This window comes from Anomaloglossus baeobatrachus, chromosome 4, assembly GCF_048569485.1.
Source record: "Anomaloglossus baeobatrachus isolate aAnoBae1 chromosome 4, aAnoBae1.hap1, whole genome shotgun sequence".
NCBI classification, from domain to species: domain Eukaryota; kingdom Metazoa; phylum Chordata; class Amphibia; order Anura; family Aromobatidae; genus Anomaloglossus; species Anomaloglossus baeobatrachus.
Window position 1 is genome coordinate 130,057,985 of NC_134356.1, and position 22,971 is coordinate 130,080,955.

Here is a 22,971-nt window from a genome sequence, read left to right on the forward strand (position 1 = left end):
TAAAGGAGTATCAGACAGTCAGGGTCCACCATGCAAAGACTCTGCTGCAGACTATGGCAGAGTGCAATACCTCTGTTAACTCACAGAAGGATATAATAAGTAAGTAAAGCAATTCCTCCCTTACTTTGAGGGTGTATGGAATGATCTCTGTTAATAATCACAGAGACAAAGGCAATGTGTGCGAAAATGGCACCTACCTAGGTCCGCTCTTCTAGTGGTGCAAAAGAGACGAACAGCAGCGTAAGCCGCACAAAGCTCCTACCTGCGTTCGCTCCACTAGTGTGCGAGGACACGAACCACTAGATATGGCACCTGCCTAGGTCCGCTCTTCTAGTGGTGCAAAAGAGACGAACAGCAGCGTAAGCCGCACAAAGCTCCTACCTCTGTTCGCTCCCCTAGTGTGCGAGGATACGAACAACTGCCAGACGCAGTATAAGGAACGTTACCCTAGCGGCAACGTCCACCTACGAGTCGAACCACAAGGCCCAGCCAGACCATGTGCCTCAGGCACCTGCCTATGTCCGCTCCCCTAAGAGGTAAGGATACGGACAGCAGCCGAAGCTGTAAGGTATAAGAACGCTACCCTGCTGGTAGCGCTCACCTAGCATAGACAGAGGAATGCCTAGAGGAACGCGCACAGAGCGTCTACTCTTATGCATGAACCAAGAGGACTGAGTGCCATGCGGCGTGTGTCAGGGTCTTATATAGACTCTGTCCCTCATCCAAGATGGAGGACACCAGAGCCAATCCGCTGCCAGAAAGACAGGAGTGACGTCATGCTGGCCTATCACCGAGCAAGGCATCACAAGCACATGACCAGCGACCAATCGGCATAGAAGGTGTCAGAGACATGTGACCTCGTGTCAGCGATGATGTCACCCGCACATGTGCAATGGCTCCAAGATAGGACTTAGTCTCCGGCGCTCGCACATGTGCAGTAGCAAGAAATCTGGACTTAGTCTCCAGCGCTCGCACATGTGCAGTAGCAAGAAATCTGGACATAGTCTCCAGCGCTCGCACATGTGCAGTAGCAAGAAATCTGGACTTAGTCTCCAGCGCTCGCACATGTGCAGTAGCAAGAAATCTGGACATAGTCTCCAGTGCTCGCAGCAACCGTAACAATGGGTTAGTAGTAGAGTTAAAACAGGAGTTAGGGTCAGACTAGGAGCTAGAAATAGGCTTTGTCCAGCAGTTAAAGTTAGGTTATCCCAGAATTTAAGGTTTAGGTTTGGGTTAGGCCAGAGGTGAGGATTAGGGATGAGTCCTGGTTTAAGGCTAGGGTTAGGGTTAGACCATGGGTTAGGAATAGAGTAAAAACAGGAGTTAGTTTAACACTAGAGGCTAGAAATAGGGTTATTCCAGCAGTTTAACATAGTTTAAGCCAGAATTTAAGGTTTAGTTTAAGACAGAGGTGAGTATTAAGGTTGGGTCCCTGGTTAAGGCTAGGGTTAGGATTACACCATGGGTTAGGAATAGAGTTAAAGCAGGAGTTAGGGTCAGACCAGGAGCTAGAAATTGGGTTACTCCAGCAGTTAAAGTTAGGTTATCCCAGAATTTAAGGTTTAGGTTTGGGTTAGGCCAGAGGTGAGGATTAGGGATGAGTCCTGTGTTAAGGCTAGGGTTAGGGTTAGACCATGGGTTAGGAATAGAGTTAAAATAGGAGTTAGGGTCAGACCAGGAGCTAGAAATAGGGTTAGTCCAGCAGTTAAAGTTAGGTTAAGCCAGAATTTAAGGTTTAGTTTAAGCCGTAGGTGAGGATTAGGGTTGGGTCATGGGTTAAGGCTAGGGTTAGGGTTAGACCATGGGTTAGTAATAGAGTTAAAACAGGAGTTAGGGTCAGACCACGAGCTTGATATATGGTTAGTCAAGCAGTTAAAGTTAGGTTATCCCAGAATTTAAGGTTTAGGTTTGGGATAGGCAAAAGTGAGGATTAGGGTTGAGTCCTGGGTTAAGGTTAGGGTTAGACGATGTGTTAGGAATAGAATTAAAACAGGAGTTAGGGTCAGACCAGGAGCTAAAAATAGCGTAAGTCCAGCAGTTAAAGTCAGGTTATCCCAGAATTTAAGGTTTAGGTTTGGGTTAGGCCAGAGGTGAGGATTAGGGATGAGTCTGGGTTTAAGGCTAGGGTTAAAGTTAGACCAGAAGTTAGGAATAGAGTAAAAACAGGAGTTAGTTTAAAACTAGAGGCTAAAAATAGGGTTTTTGTAGCAGTTTAACATTGTTTAAGCCAGAATTTAAGGTTTAGATTAAGCAAGAAGTGAAGATTAGAGTTGGGTCCTGGGTTAAGGCTAGGGTTAGGGTTAGACCATGGGTTAGGATTAGAGTTAAAACAGGAGTTACGGTCAGACCAGGAGCTAGAAATAGGGTTAGTCAAGCAGTAAAAGTTAGGTTATCCCAGTATTTAAGGTTTAGGTTAAGTCAGAGGTGAGAATTAGAGTTGGGTCCTGGGTTAAGGCTAAGGTTAGTGTTAGACCATGGGTTAGGAATAGAGTAAAAAAAGGAGTTAGTTTAAAACTAGGGGCTAGAAATAGGGTTACTCCAGCAGTTTAACCTAGGTTAAGCAAGAATTTAATGTTTAGGTTAAGCCAGAGGTGAGGATTAGGGTTGGGACCTGGGTTAAGGCTAGGGTTAGGGTTAAACTATGGGTTAGGAATAGAGTTAAAGCAGGAGTTAGGATCAGACCAGGAGCTAGAAATAGGGTTAGTCCAGCAGTTAAAGTTAGGTTATCCCAGAATTTAAGGTTTAGGTTTGGGTTAGGCCAGAGGTGAGGATTAGGGTTGAGTCCTGGGTTAAGGTTAGAGTTATGGTTAGACCATGGGTTAGGAAAACACTTAAAACAGGAGTTAGGGTCAGACCAAGAATTAGAAATAGGGTTAGTCCAGCAGTTAAAGTTAGGTTATCCCAGTATTTAAGGTTTAGGTTAAGTCAGAGGTGAGGATTAGGGTTCGGTCCTGGGTTAAGGCTAGAGTTAGGGTTATACCATGGGTTAGGAATAGAGTAAAAACAGGAGTTAGTTTAAAACTAGGGGCTAGAAATAGGGTTAGTTTAGCAGTTTAACCTAGGTTAAGCCAGAATTTAATGTTTAGGTTAAGCCAGAGGTGAGGATTAGGGTTGGGTCATGGGTTAAGGCTAGAATTAGGGTTACACTATGGGTTAGGAATAGTGTTAAAGCAGGAGTTGGGGTCAGACTAGGAGCTAGAAATAGGGTTAGTCCAGCAGTTAAAATTAGGTTATCCCAGAATTTAAGGTTAAGGTTTGGGTTAGGCCAGAGGTGAGGATAAGGGTTGAGCCCTGGTTTAAGGTTAGGGTTAGACCATGGGTTAGGAATAGAGTAAAAACAGGAGTTAGTTTAAAACTAGGGGCTAGAAATAGGGCTAATGCAGCAGTTTAACCTACGTTAAGCCAGAATATAAGGTTAAGATTAACCCAGAGGTGAGGATTAGGGTTGGGTCCTGGGTTAAGGCTACGGCTAGGATTACACCATGGGTTAGGAATAGAGTTAAAGCAGGAGTTAGGGTCAGACCAGGAGTTAGAAATAGGGTTAGTCCAGCAGATAAAGTTAGGTTATCCCAGTATTTAAGGTTTAGGTTAAGTCAGAGGTGTGGATTAGGGTTGGGTCCTAAGTTAAGGCTAGGGTTAGGGTTAGACTATGGGTTAGGAATAGAGTTAAAACAGGAGTTAGGGTCAGACCAGGAGCTAGAAATAGGGTTAGTCCAGCAGCTAAAGTTAGGTTATCCAGAATTTAAGGTTTAGGTTTGGGTTAGGCCAGAGGTGAGGATTAGGGTTGAGTCCTGGGTTAAGGTTAGGGTTAGGGTTAGACCATGGGTTAGGAATAGAGTTAAAACAGGAGTTAGGGTCAGACCAAGAGCTAGAAATACGGTTAGTTCAGCAGTTAAAGTTAGGCTATCCAAGTATTTAAGGTTTAGGTTAAGTCAGAGGTGAGGATAAGGGTTGGGTCGTGGGTTAAGGCTAGGGTTAGGGTTAGACCGCGGGTTAGGAATAGAGGAAAAACAGCAGTTGGGGTCAGACCAGGAGCTAGAAATAGGGTTAGTTAAGTCGTTAAACTTAAGTTAAGCCAGAATTTAAGGTTTAGGTTAAGGCAGTGGGGAGGATTAGGGTTGGGTCTTGGGTTAAGGCTAGGGTTATCGTTAGAACATGGGTTAGTAATAGAGTTAAAACAGGAGTTAGGGTCAGACCACAAGCTAGAAATAGGGTTAGTCCAGCAGTTAAATTTAGGTTATCCCAGAATTTAAGGTTTAGGATAATCCAGAGGTGAGGATTAGGTTTGGGTCCTGGGTTAAGGCTAGGGTTAGGGTTAGACCATGGGTTAGTAATAGAGTTAAAACAGGAGTTGGGGTCAGACCACAAGCTAGAAATAGGGTTAGTCCAGCAGTTAAAGTTAGGTTATCCCAGAATTTAAGGTTAAGGTTTGGGTTAGGCCAGAGGTGAAGATTAGGGATGAGTCCTGGTTTAAGGCTAGGGTTAGGGTTAGACCATGGGTTTGGAATAGAGTTAAAACAGGAGTTAAAGTCAGACCAGGAGCTAGAAATAGGGTTAGTTCAGCAGTTAAAGTTAAGTTAAGCCAGAATTAAAGGTTTAGGTTAAGCCATGGGTGAGGATTAGGGTTGGGTCATGGGTTAAGGCTAGGGATAGGGTTAGACCATGGGTTAGTAGTAGAGTTAAAACAGGAGTTAGGGTCAGACTAGGAGCTAGAAATAGGCTTTGTCCAGCAGTTAAAGTTAGGTTATCCCAGAATTTAAGGTTTAGGTTTGGGTTAGGCTAGAGGTGAGGATTAGGGATGAGTCCTGGTTTAAGGCTAGGGTTAGGGTTTGACCATGGGTTAGGAATAGAGTTAAAATAGGAGTTAGGGTCAGACCAGGAGCTAGAAATAGGGTTAGTCCAGCAGTTAAAGTTAGGTTAAGCCAGAATTTAAGGTTTAGTTTAAGCTGTAGGTGAGGATTAGGGTTGGGTCATGGGTTAAGGCTAGGGTTAGGGTTAGACCATGGGTTAGTAATAGAGTTAAAACAGGAGTTAGGGTCAGACCACGAACTTGAAATAGGCTTAGTCAAGCAGTTAAAGTTAGGTTATCCCAGAATTTAAGGTTTAGGTTTGGGATAGGCAAAAGTGAGGATTAGGGTTGAGTCCTGGGTTAAGGTTAGGGTTAGACCATGGGTTAGGAATAGAGTTAAAAAAGAAGTTAGGGTCAGACCAGGAGCTAAAAATAGGGTAAGTCCAGCAGTTAAAGTCAGGTTATCCCAGAATTTAAGGTTTAGGTTTGGGTTAGGCCAGAGGTGAGGATTAGGGATGAGTCTGGGTTTAAGGCTAGGGTTAAGGTTAGACCATTAGTTAGGAATAGAGTAAAAACAGGAGTTAGTTTAAAACTAAAGGCTAGGTTTTTCTAGCAGTTTAACATAGTTTAAGCCAGAATTTAAGGTTTAGATTAAGCAAGAGGTGAGGATTAGAGTTGGGTCCTGGGTTAAGGCTAGGGTTAGGGTTAGACCATGGGTTAGGATTAGAGTTAAAACAGGAGTTACGGTGAGACCAGGAGCTAGAAATAGGGTTAGTCAAGCAGTAAAAGTTAGGTTATCCCAGTATTTAGGGTTTAGGTTAAGTCAGAGGTGAGGATTAGAGTTGGGTCCTGGGTTAAGGCTAAGGTTAGTGTTAGACCATGGGTTAGGAAGAGAGTAAAAAAAGGAGTTAGTTTAAAACTAGGGGCTAGAAATAGGGTTAGTCCAGAAGTTTAACCTAGGTTAAGCCAGAATTTAATGCTTAGGTTAAGCCAGAGGTGAGGATAAGGGTTGGGACCTGGGTTAAGGCTAGGGTTAGGGTTACGCTATGGGTTAGGAATAGAGTTAAAGCAGGAGTTAGGGTCAGACCAGGAGCTAGAAATAGGGTTAGTCCAGCAGTTAAAGTTAGGTTATCCCAGAGTTTAAGGTTTAGGTTTAGGTTAGGCCAGAGGTGAGGATTTGGGATGAGTCCTGTGTTAAGGCTTGGGTTAGGGTTAAACCATGGGTTAGGAATAGAGGAAAAACAGGCGTTAGTTTAAAACTAGGGGCTAGAAATAGGGTTAGTCCAACAGTTTAACCTATGTTAAGCCAGAATTGAAGGTTTAGGTTAAGCCAGAGATGAGGATTAGGGTTGGGTCCTGGGTTAAGGCTAGGGTTAGGGTTACACTATGGGTTAGGAATAGTGTAAAGCAGGAGTTAGGGTCAGACCAGGAGCTAGAAATAGGGTTAGTCCAGCAGTTAAAGTTAGATTATCCCAGAATTTAAAGTATAGGTTTGGTTTAGGCCAGAGGTGAATATTAGGGATAAGTCCTGTGTTAAGGCTAGGGTTAGGGTTAGACCATGGGTTAGGAATAGAGGAGAAACAGGAGTTAGTTTAAAACTAGGGGCTAGAAATAGGGTTAGTCCAGCAGTTTAACCTATGTTAAGCCAGAATTGAAGGTTTGGGTTAAGCCAGAGGTGAGGATTAGGGTTGGGTCCTGGGTTAAGGCTAGGGTTAGGGTTAGATTATGGGTAATAATAGAGTTAAAACAGGAGTTAGGGTCAGACCACAAGCTGGAAATAGGGTTAGTCCAGCAGTTAAAGTTAGGTTATCCCAGAATTTAAGGTTTAGGTTTGGGATAGGCAAAAGTGAGGATTAGGGTTGAGTCCTGGGTTAAGGTTATTGTTAGACCATGGGTTAGGATTAGAGTTAAAACAGGAGTTAGGGTCAGACCAGGAGCTAGAAATAGGGTTAATCAAGCAGTAAAAGTTAGGTCATCCCAGTATTTAAGGTTTAGGTTAAGTCAGAGGTGAGGATTAGGGTTGCGTCCTGGGTTAAGGCTAGGGTTAGGGTTAGACCATGGGTTAGCAATAGAGTAAATAATGGTTAGTCCAGCAGTTTAACCTAGGTTAAGCCAGAATTTAATATTTAGGTTAAGCCAGAGGTGAGGATTAGGGTTGGGTCCTGGGTTAAGGCTAGGGTTAGGGTTACACCATGAGTTAGGAATAGAGTTAAAGCAGGAGTTAGGGTCAGACCAGGAGCTAGAAAGAGGGTTAGTCCAGCAGTTAAAGTTAGGTTATCCCAGAATTTAAAGTATATGTTTGGGTTAGGCCAGAGGTGAAGATTAGGGATAAGTCCTGTGTTAAGGCTAGGCCATGGGTTAGGAATAGAGGAGAAACAGGAGTTAGTTTAAAACTAGGGGCTAGAAATAGGGTTAGTCCAGCAGTTTAACCAATGTTAAGCCAGAATTGAAGGTTTGGGTTAAGCCAGAGGTAAGGATTAGGGTTGGGTCCTTAGTTAAGGCTAGGGTTAGGGTTAGATTATGGGTTAATAATAGAGTTAAAACAGGAGTTAGGGTCAGACCACAAGATGGAAATAGGGTTAGTCCAGCAGTTAAAGTTAGGTTATCCCAGAATTTAAGGTTTAGGTTTGGGATAGGCAAAAGTGAGGATTAGGGATGAGTCTGGGTTTAAGGCTAGGGTTAAGGTTAGACCATTAGTTAGGAATAGAGTAAAAACAGGAGTTAGTTTAAAACTAGAGGCTAGAAATAGGGTTTTTCTAGCAGTTTAACATAGTTTAAGCCAGAATTTAAGGTTTAGATTAAGCAAGAGGTGAGGATTAGAGTTGGGTCCTGGGTTAAGGCTAGGGTTAGGGTTAGACCACGAGTTAGGATTAGAGTTAAAACAGGAGTTAGGGTCAGACCAGGAGCTAGAAATAGGGTTAGTCAAGCAGTAAAAGTTAGGTTATCCCAGTATTTAAGGTTTAGGTTAAGTCAGAGGTGAGGATTAGGGTTGGGTCCTGGGTTAAGGCTAGGGTTAGGGTTACACTATGGGTTAGGAATAGTGTTAAAGCAGGAGTCAGGGTCAGACCAGGAGCTAGAAATAGGGTTAGTCCAGCAGTTAAAGTTAGGTTATCCCAGAATTTAAAGTATAGGTTTGGGTTAGGCCAGAGGTGAAGATTAGGGATAAGTCCTGTGTTAAGGCTAGGGTTAGGGTTAGACCATGGGTTAGGAATAGAGGAGAAACAGGAGTTAGTTTAAAACTAGGGGCTAGAAATAGGGTTAGTCCAGCAGTTTAACCTATGTTAAGCCAGAATTGAAGGTTTGGGTTAAGCCAGAGGTGAGGATTAGGGTTGGGTCCTGGGTTAAGGCTAGGGTTAGGGTTAGATTATGGGTTAATAATAGAGTTAAAACAGGAGTTAGGGTCAGACCACAAGCTGGAAATAGGGTTAGTCCAGCAGTTAAAGTTAGGTTATCCCAGAATTTAAGGTTTAGGTTTGGGATAGGCAAAAGTGAGGATTAGGGTTGAGTCCTGGGTTAAGGTTAGGGTTAGACCATGGGTTAGGAATAGAATTAAAACAGGAGTTAGGGTCAGACCAGGAGCTAAAAATAGGGTAAGTCCAGCAGTTAAAGTCAGGTTATCCCAGTATTTAAGGTTTAGGTTTGGGTTCGGCCAGAGGTGAGGATTAGGGATGAGTCTGGGTTTAAGGCTAGGGTTAAGGTTAGACCAGTAGTTAGGAATAGAGTAAAAACAGGAGTTAGTTTAAAACTAGAGGTTAAAAATAGGGTTTTTCTAGCAGTTTAACATTGTTTAAGCCATAATTTAAGGTTTAGATTAAGCAAGAGGTGAGGATTAGAGTTGGGTCCTGTGTTAAGGCTAGGGTTAGGGTTAGACCATGGGTTAGAATTAGAGTTAAAACAGGAGTTAGGGTCAGACCAGGAGCTAGAAATAGGGTTAGTCAAGCAGTAAAAGTTAGGTTATCACAGTATTTAAGGTTTAGGTTAAGTAAGAGGTGAGGATTAGGGTTGGGTCCTGGGTTAAGGCTAGGGTTAGGATTAGACCATAGGTTAGGAATAGAGTAAAGAAAGGAGTTAGTTTAAAACTAGGGGCTAGAATTAGGGTTAGTCCAGCAGTTTAACCTAGGTTAAGCCAGAATTTAATGTTTAGGTTAAGCCAGAGGTGAGGATTAGGGTTGGGTCCTGGGTTAAGGTTAGGGTTAGGGTTACACTATGGGTTAGGAATAGAGTTAAAGCAGGAGTTACGGTCAGACCAGGAGCTAGAAATAGGGTTAGTCCAGCAGTTAAAGTTGAGTTATCCCAGAATTTAAGGTTTAGGTTTGGGTTAGGCCAGAGGTGAGGATTTGGGATGAGTCCTGTGTTAAGGCTAGGGTTAGGGTTAGACCATGGGTTAGGAATAGAGGTAAAACAGGAGTTAGTTTAAAACTAGGGGCTAGAAATAGGGTTAGTGCAACAGTTTAACCTATGTTAAGCCAGAATTGAAGGTTTAGGTTAAGCCAGAGGTGAGGATTAGGGTTGGGTCCTGGGTTAAGGCTAGGGTTAGGGTTACACTATGGGTTAGGAATAGTGTTAAAGCAGGAGTTAGGGTCAGACCAGGAGCTAGAAATAGGGTTAGTCCAGCAGTTAAAGTTAGGTTATCCCAGAATTTAAAGTATAGGTTTGGGTTAGGCCAGATGTGAAGATTAGGGATAAGTCCTGTGTTAAGGCTAGGGTTAGGGTTAGACCATGGGTTAGGAATAGAGGAGAAACAGGAGTTAGTTTAAAACTAGGGGCTAGAAATAGGGTTAGTCCAACAGTTTAACCTATGTTAAGCCAGAATTGAAGGTTTGGGTAAGCCAGAGGTGAGGATTAGGGTTGGGTCCTGGGTTAAGGCTAGGGTTAGGGTTAGACCATGGGTTAGGAATAGAGTAAAAACAGGAGTTAGTTTAAAACTAGGGGCTAGAAATAGGGTTGGTCCAGCAGTTAAAGTTAGGTTATCCCAGTATTTAAGGTTTAGGTTAAGTCAGAGGTGAGGATTAGGGTTGGGTCCTGGGTTAAGGCTAGGGTTAGGGTTACACTATGGGTTAGGAATAGTGTTAAAGCAGGAGTCAGGGTCAGACCAGGAGCTAGAAATAGGGTTAGTCCAGCAGTTAAAGTTAGGTTATCCCAGAATTTAAAGTATAGGTTTGGGTTAGGCCAGAGGTGAAGATTAGGGATAAGTCCTGTGTTAAGGCTAGGGTTAGGGTTAGACCATGGGTTAGGAATAGAGGAGAAACAGGAGTTAGTTTAAAACTAGGGGCTAGAAATAGGGTTAGTCCAGCAGTTTAACCTATGTTAAGCCAGAATTGAAGGTTTGGGTTAAGCCAGAGGTGAGGATTAGGGTTGGGTCCTGGGTTAAGGCTAGGGTTAGGGTTAGATTATGGGTTAATAATAGAGTTAAAACAGGAGTTAGGGTCAGACCACAAGCTGGAAATAGGGTTAGTCCAGCAGTTAAAGTTAGGTTATCCCAGAATTTAAGGTTTAGGTTTGGGATAGGCAAAAGTGAGGATTAGGGTTGAGTCCTGGGTTAAGGTTAGGGTTAGACCATGGGTTAGGAATAGAATTAAAACAGGAGTTAGGGTCAGACCAGGAGCTAAAAATAGGGTAAGTCCAGCAGTTAAAGTCAGGTTATCCCAGTATTTAAGGTTTAGGTTTGGGTTCGGCCAGAGTTGAGGATTAGGGATGAGTCTGGGTTTAAGGCTAGGGTTAATGTTAGACCAGTAGTTAGGAATAGAGTAAAAACAGGAGTTAGTTTAAAACTAGAGGTTAAAAATAGGGTTTTTCTAGCAGTTTAACATTGTTTAAGCCATAATTTAAGGTTTAGATTAAGCAAGAGGTGAGGATTAGGGTTGGGTCCTGTGTTAAGGCTAGGGTTAGGGTTAGACCATGGGTTAGAATTAGAGTTAAAACAGGAGTTAGGGTCAGACCAGGAGCTAGAAATAGGGTTAGTCAAGCAGTAAAAGTTAGGTTATCCCAGTATTTAAGGTTTAGGTTAAGTAAGAGGTGATGATTAGGGTTGGGTCCTGGGTTAAGGCTAGGGTTAGGATTAGACCATAGGTTAGGAATAGAGTAAAGAAAGGAGTTAGTTTAAAACTAGGGGCTAGAATTAGGGTTAGTCCAGCAGTTTAACCTAGGTTAAGCCAGAATTTAATGTTTAGGTTAAGCCAGAGGTGAGGATTAGGGTTGGGTCCTGGGTTAAGGTTAGGGTTAGGGTTACACTATGGGTTAGGAATAGAGTTAAAGCAGGAGTTACGGTCAGACCAGGAGCTAGAAATAGGGTTAGTCCAGCAGTTAAAGTTGAGTTATCCCAGAATTTAAGGTTTAGGTTTGGGTTAGGCCAGAGGTGAGGATTTGGGATGAGTCCTGTGTTAAGGCTAGGGTTAGGGTTAGACCATGGGTTAGGAATAGAGGTAAAACAGGAGTTAGTTTAAAACTAGGGGCTAGAAATAGGGTTAGTGCAACAGTTTAACCTATGTTAAGCCAGAATTGAAGGTTTAGGTTAAGCCAGAGGTGAGGATTAGGGTTGGGTCCTGGGTTAAGGCTAGGGTTAGGGTTACACTATTGGTTAGGAATAGTGTTAAAGCAGGAGTTAGGGTCAGACCAGGAGCTAGAAATAGGGTTAGTCCAGCAGTTAAAGTTAGGTTATCCCAGAATTTAAAGTATAGGTTTGGGTTAGGCCTATGTGAAGATTAGGGATAAGTCCTGTGTTAAGGCTAGGGTTAGGGTTAGACCATGGGTTAGGAATAGAGGAGAAACAGGAGTTAGTTTAAAACTAGGGGCTAGAAATAGGGTTAGTCCAACAGTTTAACCTATGTTAAGCCAGAATTGAAGGTTTGGGTAAGCCAGAGGTGAGGATTAGGGTTGGGTCCTGGGTTAAGGCTAGGGTTAGGGTTAGACCATGGGTTAGGAATAGAGTAAAAACAGGAGTTAGTTTAAAACTAGGGGCTAGAAATAGGGTTAGTCCAGCAGTTAAAGTTAGGTTATCCCAGTATTTAAGGTTTAGGTTAAGTCAGAGGTGAGGATTAGGGTTGGGTCCTGGGTTAAGGCTAGGGTTAGGGTTACACTATGGGTTAGGAATAGTGTTAAAGCAGGAGTCAGGGTCAGACCAGGAGCTAGAAATAGGGTTAGTCCAGCAGTTAAAGTTAGGTTATCCCAGAATTTAAAGTATAGGTTTGGGTTAGGCCAGAGGTGAAGATTAGGGATAAGTCCTGTGTTAAGGCTAGGGTTAGGGTTAGACCATGGGTTAGGAATAGAGGAGAAACAGGAGTTAGTTTAAAACTAGGGGCTAGAAATAGGGTTAGTCCAGCAGTTTAACCTATGTTAAGCCAGAATTGAAGGTTTGGGTTAAGCCAGAGGTGAGGATTAGGGTTGGGTCCTGGGTTAAGGCTAGGGTTAGGGTTAGATTATGGGTTAATAATAGAGTTAAAACAGGAGTTAGGGTCAGACCACAAGCTGGAAATAGGGTTAGTCCAGCAGTTAAAGTTAGGTTATCCCAGAATTTAAGGTTTAGGTTTGGGATAGGCAAAAGTGAGGATTAGGGTTGAGTCCTGGGTTAAGGTTAGGGTTAGACCATGGGTTAGGAATAGAATTAAAACAGGAGTTAGGGTCAGACCAGGAGCTAAAAATAGGGTAAGTCCAGCAGTTAAAGTCAGGTTATCCCAGTATTTAAGGTTTAGGTTTGGGTTCGGCCAGAGGTGAGGATTAGGGATGAGTCTGGGTTTAAGGCTAGGGTTAAGGTTAGACCAGTAGTTAGGAATAGAGTAAAAACAGGAGTTAGTTTAAAACTAGAGGTTAAAAATAGGGTTTTTCTAGCAGTTTAACATTGTTTAAGCCATAATTTAAGGTTTAGATTAAGCAAGAGGTGAGGATTAGAGTTGGGTCCTGTGTTAAGGCTAGGGTTAGGGTTAGACCATGGGTTAGAATTAGAGTTAAAACAGGAGTTAGGGTCAGACCAGGAGCTAGAAATAGGGTTAGTCAAGCAGTAAAAGTTAGGTTATCCCAGTATTTAAGGTTTAGGTTAAGTAAGAGGTGAGGATTAGGGTTGGGTCCTGGGTTAAGGCTAGGGTTAGGATTAGACCATAGGTTAGGAATAGAGTAAAGAAAGGAGTTAGTTTAAAACTAGGGGCTAGAATTAGGGTTAGTCCAGCAGTTTAACCTAGGTTAAGCCAGAATTTAATGTTTAGGTTAAGCCAGAGGTGAGGATTAGGGTTGGGTCCTGGGTTAAGGTTAGGGTTAGGGTTACACTATGGGTTAGGAATAGAGTTAAAGCAGGAGTTACGGTCAGACCAGGAGCTAGAAATAGGGTTAGTCCAGCAGTTAAAGTTGAGTTATCCCAGAATTTAAGGTTTAGGTTTGGGTTAGGCCAGAGGTGAGGATTTGGGATGAGTCCTGTGTTAAGGCTAGGGTTAGGGTTAGACCATGGGTTAGGAATAGAGGAAAAACAGGAGTTAGTTTAAAACTAGGGGCTAGAAATAGGGTTAGTGCAACAGTTTAACCTATGTTAAGCCAGAATTGAAGGTTTAGGTTAAGCCAGAGGTGAGGATTAGGGTTGGGTCCTGGGTTAAGGCTAGGGTTAGGGTTACACTATGGGTTAGGAATAGTGTTAAAGCAGGAGTTAGGGTCAGACCAGGAGCTAGAAATAGGGTTAGTCCAGCAGTTAAAGTTAGGTTATCCCAGAATTTAAAGTATAGGTTTGGGTTAGGCCAGATGTGAAGATTAGGGATAAGTCCTGTGTTAAGGCTAGGGTTAGGGTTAGACCATGGGTTAGGAATAGAGGAGAAACAGGAGTTAGTTTAAAACTAGGGGCTAGAAATAGGGTTAGTCCAACAGTTTAACCTATGTTAAGCCAGAATTGAAGGTTTGGGTAAGCCAGAGGTGAGGATTAGGGTTGGGTCCTGGGTTAAGGCTAGGGTTAGGGTTAGACCATGGGTTAGGAATAGAGTAAAAACAGGAGTTAGTTTAAAACTAGGGGCTAGAAATAGGGTTAGTCCAGCAGTTAAAGTTAGGTTATCCCAGAATTTAAGGTTTAGGTTTGGGTTAGGCCAGAGGTGAGGATTTGGGATGAGTCCTGTGTTAAGGCTAGGGTTAGGGTTAGACCATGGGTTAGGAATAGAGGAGAAACAGGAGTTAGTTTAAAACTAGGGGCTAGAAATAGGGTTAGTCCAACAGTTTAACCTATGTTAAGCCAGAATTGAAGGTTTGGGTAAGCCAGAGGTGAGGATTAGGGTTGGGTCCTGGGTTAAGGCTAGGGTTAGGGTTAGACCATGGGTTAGGAATAGAGTAAAAACAGGAGTTAGTTTAAAACTAGGGGCTAGAAATAGGGTTAGTCCAGCAGTTAAAGTTAGGTTATCCCAGTATTTAAGGTTTAGGTTAAGTCAGAGGTGAGGATTAGGGTTGGGTCCTGGGTTAAGGCTAGGGTTAGGGTTACACTATGGGTTAGGAATAGTGTTAAAGCAGGAGTCAGGGTCAGACCAGGAGCTAGAAATAGGGTTAGTCCAGCAGTTAAAGTTAGGTTATCCCAGAATTTAAAGTATAGGTTTGGGTTAGGCCAGAGGTGAAGATTAGGGATAAGTCCTGTGTTAAGGCTAGGGTTAGGGTTAGACCATGGGTTAGGAATAGAGGAGAAACAGGAGTTAGTTTAAAACTAGGGGCTAGAAATAGGGTTAGTCCAGCAGTTTAACCTATGTTAAGCCAGAATTGAAGGTTTGGGTTAAGCCAGAGGTGAGGATTAGGGTTGGGTCCTGGGTTAAGGCTAGGGTTAGGGTTAGATTATGGGTTAATAATAGAGTTAAAACAGGAGTTAGGGTCAGACCACAAGCTGGAAATAGGGTTAGTCCAGCAGTTAAAGTTAGGTTATCCCAGAATTTAAGGTTTAGGTTTGGGATAGGCAAAAGTGAGGATTAGGGTTGAGTCCTGGGTTAAGGTTAGGGTTAGACCATGGGTTAGGAATAGAATTAAAACAGGAGTTAGGGTCAGACCAGGAGCTAAAAATAGGGTAAGTCCAGCAGTTAAAGTCAGGTTATCCCAGTATTTAAGGTTTAGGTTTGGGTTCGGCCAGAGGTGAGGATTAGGGATGAGTCTGGGTTTAAGGCTAGGGTTAAGGTTAGACCAGTAGTTAGGAATAGAGTAAAAACAGGAGTTAGTTTAAAACTAGAGGTTAAAAATAGGGTTTTTCTAGCAGTTTAACATTGTTTAAGCCATAATTTAAGGTTTAGATTAAGCAAGAGGTGAGGATTAGAGTTGGGTCCTGTGTTAAGGCTAGGGTTAGGGTTAGACCATGGGTTAGAATTAGAGTTAAAACAGGAGTTAGGGTCAGACCAGGAGCTAGAAATAGGGTTAGTCAAGCAGTAAAAGTTAGGTTATCCCAGTATTTAAGGTTTAGGTTAAGTAAGAGGTGAGGATTAGGGTTGGGTCCTGGGTTAAGGCTAGGGTTAGGATTAGACCATAGGTTAGGAATAGAGTAAAGAAAGGAGTTAGTTTAAAACTAGGGGCTAGAATTAGGGTTAGTCCAGCAGTTTAACCTAGGTTAAGCCAGAATTTAATGTTTAGGTTAAGCCAGAGGTGAGGATTAGGGTTGGGTCCTGGGTTAAGGTTAGGGTTAGGGTTACACTATGGGTTAGGAATAGAGTTAAAGCAGGAGTTACGGTCAGACCAGGAGCTAGAAATAGGGTTAGTCCAGCAGTTAAAGTTGAGTTATCCCAGAATTTAAGGTTTAGGTTTGGGTTAGGCCAGAGGTGAGGATTTGGGATGAGTCCTGTGTTAAGGCTAGGGTTAGGGTTAGACCATGGGTTAGGAATAGAGGAAAAACAGGAGTTAGTTTAAAACTAGGGGCTAGAAATAGGGTTAGTGCAACAGTTTAACCTATGTTAAGCCAGAATTGAAGGTTTAGGTTAAGCCAGAGGTGAGGATTAGGGTTGGGTCCTGGGTTAAGGCTAGGGTTAGGGTTACACTATGGGTTAGGAATAGTGTTAAAGCAGGAGTTAGGGTCAGACCAGGAGCTAGAAATAGGGTTAGTCCAGCAGTTAAAGTTAGGTTATCCCAGAATTTAAAGTATAGGTTTGGGTTAGGCCAGATGTGAAGATTAGGGATAAGTCCTGTGTTAAGGCTAGGGTTAGGGTTAGACCATGGGTTAGGAATAGAGGAGAAACAGGAGTTAGTTTAAAACTAGGGGCTAGAAATAGGGTTAGTCCAACAGTTTAACCTATGTTAAGCCAGAATTGAAGGTTTGGGTAAGCCAGAGGTGAGGATTAGGGTTGGGTCCTGGGTTAAGGCTAGGGTTAGGGTTAGACCATGGGTTAGGAATAGAGTAAAAACAGGAGTTAGTTTAAAACTAGGGGCTAGAAATAGGGTTAGTCCAGCAGTTAAAGTTAGGTTATCCCAGAATTTAAGGTTTAGGTTTGGGTTAGGCCAGAGGTGAGGATTTGGGATGAGTCCTGTGTTAAGGCTAGGGTTAGGGTTAGACCATGGGTTAGGAATAGAGGAAAAACAGGAGTTAGTTTAAAACTAGGGGCTAGAAAGAGGGTTAGTCCAACAGTTAACCTATGTTAAGCCAGAATTGAAGGTTTAGGTTAAGCCAGAGGTGAGGATTAGGGTTGGGTCCTGGGTTAAGGCTAGGGTTAGGGTTACACTATGGGTTAGGAATAGTGTTAAAGCAGGAGTTAGGGTCAGACCAGGAGCTAGAAATAGGGTTAGTCCAGCAGTTAAAGTTAGGTTATCCCAGAATTTAAAGTATAGGTTTGGGTTAGGCCAGAGGTGAAGATTAGGGATAAGTCCTGTGTTAAGGCTAGGGTTAGGGTTAGACCATGGGTTAGGAATAGAGGAGAAACAGGAGTTAGTTTAAAACTAGGGGCTAGAAATAGGGTTAGTCCAGCAGTTTAACCTATGTTAAGCCAGAATTGAAGGTTTGGGTTAAGCCAGAGGTGAGGATTAGCGTTGGGTCCTGGGTTAAGGCTAGGGTTAGGGTTAGATTATGGGTTAATAATAGAGTTAAAACAGGAGTTAGGGTCAGACCACAAGCTGGAAATAGGGTTAGTCCAGCAGTTAAAGTTAGGTTATCCCAGAATTTAAGGTTTAGGTTTGGGATAGGCAAAAGTGAGGATTAGGGTTGAGTCCTGGGTTAAGGTTAGGGTTAGACCATGGGTTAGGATTAGAGTTAAAACAGGAGTTAGGGTCAGACCAGGAGCTAAAAATAGGGTTAGTCAAGTAGTAAAAGTTAGGTTATCCCAGAATTTAAGGTTTAGGTTTGGGTTAGGCCAGAGGTGAGGATTTGGGATGAGTCCTGTGTTAAGGCTAGGGTTAGGGTTAGACCATGGGTTAGGAATAGAGGAAAAACAGGAGTTAGTTTAAAACTAGGGGCTAGAAAGAGGGTTAGTCCAACAGTTAACCTATGTTAAGCCAGAATTGAAGGTTTAGGTTAAGCCAGAGGTGAGGATTAGGGTTGGGTCCTGGGTTAAGGCTAGGGTTAGGGTTACACTATGGGTTAGGAATAGTGTTAAAGCAGGAGTTAGGGTCAGACCAGGAGCTAGAAATAGGGTTAGTCCAGCAGTTAAAGTTAGGTTATCCCAGAATCTAAAGTATAGGTTTGGGTTAGGCCAGAGGTGAAGATTAGGGATAAGTCCTGTGTTAAGGCTAGGGTTAGGGTTAGACCATGGGTTAGGAATAGAGGAGAAACAGGAGTTAGTTTAAAACTAGGGGCTAGAAATAGGGTTAGTCCAGCAGTTTAACCTATGTTAAGCCAGAATTGAAGGTTTGGGTTAAGCCAGAGGTGAGGATTAGGGTTGGGTCCTGGGTTAAGGCTAGGGTTAGGGTTAGATTATGGGTTAATAATAGAGTTAAAACAGGAGTTAGGGTCAGACCACAAGCTGGAAATAGGGTTAGTCCAGCAGTTAAAGTTAGGTTATCCCAGAATTTAAGGTTTAGGTTTGGGATAGGCAGAAGTGAGGATTAGGGTTGAGTCCTGGGTTAAGGTTATTGTTAGACCATGGGTTAGGATTAGAGTTAAAACAGGAGTTAGGGTCAGACCAGGAGCTAGAAATAGGGTTAGTCAAGCAGTAAAAGTTAGGTTATCCCAGTATTTAAGGTTTAGGTTAAGTCAGAGGTGAGGATTAGGGTTGAGTCCTGGGTTAAGGCTAGGGTTTAGTTTAGTTTAGTTTAGTTTTTAAGGTTGAAGGGAGACTCTAAGTTTATCTAGTTCAACCTGTAGCCTAACATGTTGATCCAGAGGAAGGCAAAAAAACCCCAATGTGTCAAATAAGCTCCAATGGGGAAAAAAATTCCTTCCTGACTCCACATACGGCAATCAGACTAGTTCCCTGGATCAACACCCTGTCATAAAATCTAATACACATAACTGGTAATATTATATTTTTCAAGAAATGCGTTCAGGCTCTGCTTAAATTTTACTAGTGAATCCCTCATTACAACATCATACGGCAGAGAGCTCCATAGTCTCACTGCTCGTACAGTAAAGAATCCTCATCTGTGATTATGATTAAACATTCTTTCCTCAAGACGTAGCGGATGCCCCCGTGTTCCAGTCGCAGGCCTAGGTGTAAAGAGATCTTTGGAAAGGTCTCTGTACTGTCCCCTCATATATTTATACATTGTGATTAGATCCCCCTAAGCCTTTGTTTTTCCTAACTAACTAACCCCAAGTTTAATAACCTGTCTTGGTATTGCAGCCCACCCATTCCTCTAATAATCTTGGTCGCTCTTCTATCTACCTGTAAGATTATGCTATTTATAACCTTCTATACTTTTGCTAACAAGAAATGCATCCATTCCTCTCTTAAATTCATTCAGTGAGTTGGCCATCACCACTTCCTCAGGAAGAGAGTTCCAGAGCCTCACTGCTCTTACCGTGAAGAACCCTCTTCTATGCTGATGTAGGAATTTTCTTTCCTCCAATCGAAAAGAATGCCCCCTTGTTCTTGTCATAGTCCTTGGTACAAACAGATCATGGGAGAGATCTCTATATGGCCCTCTGATATATTTGTACATATTTATTAGGTCTCCCCTAAGTCTTCTCTTTTCTAGAGTAAATAGACCTAATTTTGATAACCTTTCCGTGTATTGTAATGCACCCATTCCATTTATTATTTTAGTAGCCCGCCTCTGAACCCTTTCAAGTTCAGTAATGTCTTTCTTCAGCACCGGCGCCCAAAATTGCACACAATACTCCAAGTGTGGTCTGACGAGTGATTTGTACAGAGGGAGAATGATGTTTTCATCTCGTGCCCCCAAACCTCTTCTAATGCATGCCATCACCCTATTTGCTTTGGTGGCTGCTGCCTGACACTGGGCACTCCAATTTAGATTCTTATTCACTAAGATGCCTAAGTCTTTTTCCATGTCTGATTTCCCCAGCGGTTTTCCATTTAGTAAGTAATCGTAGCATCTGTTTCTCCTTCCCATGTGCATAACCTTACACTTATCTGTGTTAAACCTCATTTGCCATTTTTCAGCCCAATTCTCCAATTTACTCAAATCCATCTGTAGTTGCAAACTGTCCTCCTTTGTGTTAACTACCTTACATAGTTTTGTATCATCTGCAAATTCTGATATTTTACTCTGTATACCATCCACCAGATCATTAATAAATATATTAAATAGTAGGGAGCCCAATACAGACCCTTGTGGCACCCCACTAGTAACCCTGGCCCAATCTGAGTATGTGCCATTAATAACCACTCTTTGTTTTCTACCACTAAGCCAGCTACCTACCCATCTACACACATTTTCCCCGAGCCCAAGCTTTCTCATTTTACTTATCAGTCTTTTATGTGGGACAGTGTCAAATGCTTTACCGAAGTCGAGATAAATGACATCCAATGATTCTCCTCGGTCCATGTGAGAGCTTACATCCTCATAGAAGCTGATCAGGTTAGTTTGACAGGAGCGATCCTTCATAAATCCATGTTGATATGGAGTTAAACAGTTATTAACCTTGAGACATTCCATAATAGTATCCCTTAAAAACCCTTCAAACATTTTACCCACAACAGATGTTAAGCTTACCAGCCTATAGTTTCCAGGTTCCCTTTTGCACCCTTTTTTGAATATTGGTACCACATTTGCTAGCCGCCAATCCAGTGGAACAGACCCAGTTTCTATAGAGTCTTTAAATAAAAGGAATAGAGGCCTGTCTATCACATTACTTAACTCCCTTAATACCCGAGGGTGAATGCCATCAGGGCCTGGTGATTTGTCAATTTTAATGTTACTAAGTCGGTTCTGCACTTCTTCCTGGGTTAGGCAGGTCATACTTAATGGGGCATTTACATGATCACTCTGCATTTCCCCTGGCATATGCTTTTCCTGTGTGAACACAGTTGAGAAAAAAGTATTTAAAACATTTGCTTTTCCCACATCGCTTTCTATGATTTTACCCTCATTATTCTTTAAAGGGCCAACACCATCAATTTTAATCTTTTTTCTGTTTATATAATTAAAGAATAGTTTGGGATTTGTTTTGCTTTCCTTAGCAATGAGTCTCTCAGTTTCTACTTTTGCTAAATATATTTGTTTTTTACACATTTTATTTTTTTCTCTATATATTTTTAATGCTTCCTCGCTGCCTTCTTGTTTTAGCTTTTTAAATGCCTTTTTCTTATTATTCATTGCCCCTTTTACATCCTTATTTAGCCACATTGGTTTTCTCCTGTTCCTAGCCCTTTTATTTCCGTACGGTATGGCTCGCTCGCAGTGGGTGTTTAATACCGATTTAAAAATTTCCCACTTATTTTCTGTGCTCCCATTTTTGAGGACATTGTCCCAATCAATTTGGCGAAGGTCTTCTCTAAGCTGATCAAACTTTGCTTTCCTGAAATTCAGCGTTTTTGTAACCCCCCTCCAAGGCACCTTACTAAAGGACAAGTGGAATTGTATTATATTGTGGTCACTATTCCCTAGGTGCCCATCCACTCATACGTCTGTTATTCTATCTGGCCTGTTGCTTAAAATTAAGTCCAGAAGGGCTGCCCCTCTAGTTGGGCTCGGCACAAGTTGGGACAGATAATTATCCTTAGTTACTGACAGAAGCCGGTTTCCTTTCTGAGATACGCAGGTTTCAGTTTCCCAGTCTATATCGGGGTAATTGAAGTCCCCCATAATAATCACCTCATTGTGATTTGCTGCTTTGTCTATTTGTTTCGATAATACATTTTCAGTGGTTTCTGTTATATTTGGTGGCTTATAACAAACCCCTATGAGGATTTTATTAGTTTTCCCTCCTTGTATCTCCAACCATAGAGACTCCACGTCTTCATTTCCCTCTTGAATATCTTCTCTTAGTTAGGGTTAGGGTTAGACCATGGGTTAGGAATAGAGTAAAAAAAGGAGTTAGTTTAAAACTAGTCGCTAGAAATAGGGTTAGTCCAGCAGTTTAACCTAGGTTAAGCCAGAAGTTAATGTTTAGGTTAAGCCAGAGGTGAGGATTAGGGTTGGGTCCTGGGTTAAGGCTAGGGTTAGGGTTACACTATACATTAGGAATAGTGTGAAAGCAGGAGTTAGGGTCAGACCAGGAGCTAGAAATAGGGTTAGTCCAGCAGTTAAAGTTAGGTTATCCCAGAATTTAAAGTTTAGGTTTGGGTTAGGCCAGAGGTGAAGATTAGGGATAAGTCCTGTGTTAAGGTTAGGGTTAGACCATGGGTTAGGAATAGAGAAGAAACAGGAGTTAGTTTAAAACTAGGGGCTAGAAATAGGGTTAGTCCAGCAGTTTAACCTATGTTAAGCCAGAATTGAAGGTTTGGGTTAAGCCAGAGGTGAGGATTAGGGTTGGGTCCTGGGTTAAGGCTAGGGTTAGGGTTAGATTATGGGTTAATAATAGAGTTAAAACAGGAGTTAGGGTCAGACCATAAGCTGGAAATAGGGTTAGTCCAGCAGTTAAAGTTAGGTTATCCCAGAATTTAAGGTTTAGGTTTGGGATACGCAAAAGTGAGGATTAGGGTTGAGTCCTGGGTTAAGGTTAGGGTTAGACGATGTGTTAGGAATAGAGTTAAAACAGGAGTTAGGGTCAGACCAGGAGCTAAAAATAGCGTAAGTCCAGCAGTTAAAGTCCAGCAGTTAAAGTCCAGAATTTAAGGTTTAGGTTTGGGTTAGGCCAGAGGTGAGGATTAGGGATGAGTCTGGGTTTAAGGCTAGGGTTAAGGTTAGACCATTAGTTAGGAATAGAGTAAAAACAGGAGTTAGTTTAAAACTAGAGGCTATAAATAGGGTTTTTCTAGCAGTTTAACATAGTTTAAGGCAGAATTTAAGGTTTAGATTAAGCAAGAGGTGAGGATTAGAGTTGGGTCCTGGGTTAAGGCTAGGGTTAGGGTTAGACCATGGGTTAGGATTAGAGTTAAAACAGGAGTTAGGGTCAGACCTGGAGATAGAAATAGGGTTAGTCAAGCAGTAAAAGTTAGGTTATCCCAGTATTTAAGGTTTAGGTTAACTCAGAGGTGAGGATTAGGGTTGGGTCCAGGGTTAAGGCTAGGGTTAGGGTTAGACCATGGGTTAGGAATAGAGTAAAAAAAGGAGTTAGTTTAAAACTAGGGGCTAGAAATAGGGTTAGTCCAGCAATTTAACCTAGGTTAAGCCAGAATTTAATGTTTAGGTTAAGCCAGAGGTGAGGATTAGGGTTGGGTCCTGGGTTAAGGCTAGGGTTAGGGTTACACTACGGGTTAGGAATAGAGTTAAAGCACGAGTTAGGGTCAGACAAGGAGCTAGAAATAGGGTTAGTCCAGCAGTTAAAGTTAGGTTATCCCAGAATTTAAAGTATAGGTTTGGGTTAGGCCAGAGGTGAAGATTAGGGATAAGTCCTGTGTTAAGGCTAGGGTTAGGGTTAGACCATGGGTTAGGAATAGAGGAGAAACAGGAGTTAGTTTAAAACTAGGGGCTAGAAATAGGGTTAGTCCAGCAGTTTAACCTATGTTAAGCCAGAATTGAAGGTTTGGGTTAAGCCAGAGGTGAGGATTAGGGTTGGGTCCTGGGTTAAGGCTAGGGTTCGGGTTAGATTATGGGTTAATAATAGAGTTAAAACAGGAGTTAGGGTCAGACCACAAGCTGGAAATAGGGTTAGTCAAGCAGTTAAAGTTAGGTTATCCCAGAATTTAAGGTTTAGGTTTGGGATAGGCAAAAGTGAGGATTAGGGTTGAGTCCTGGGTTAAGTTTATTGTTAGACCATGGGTTAG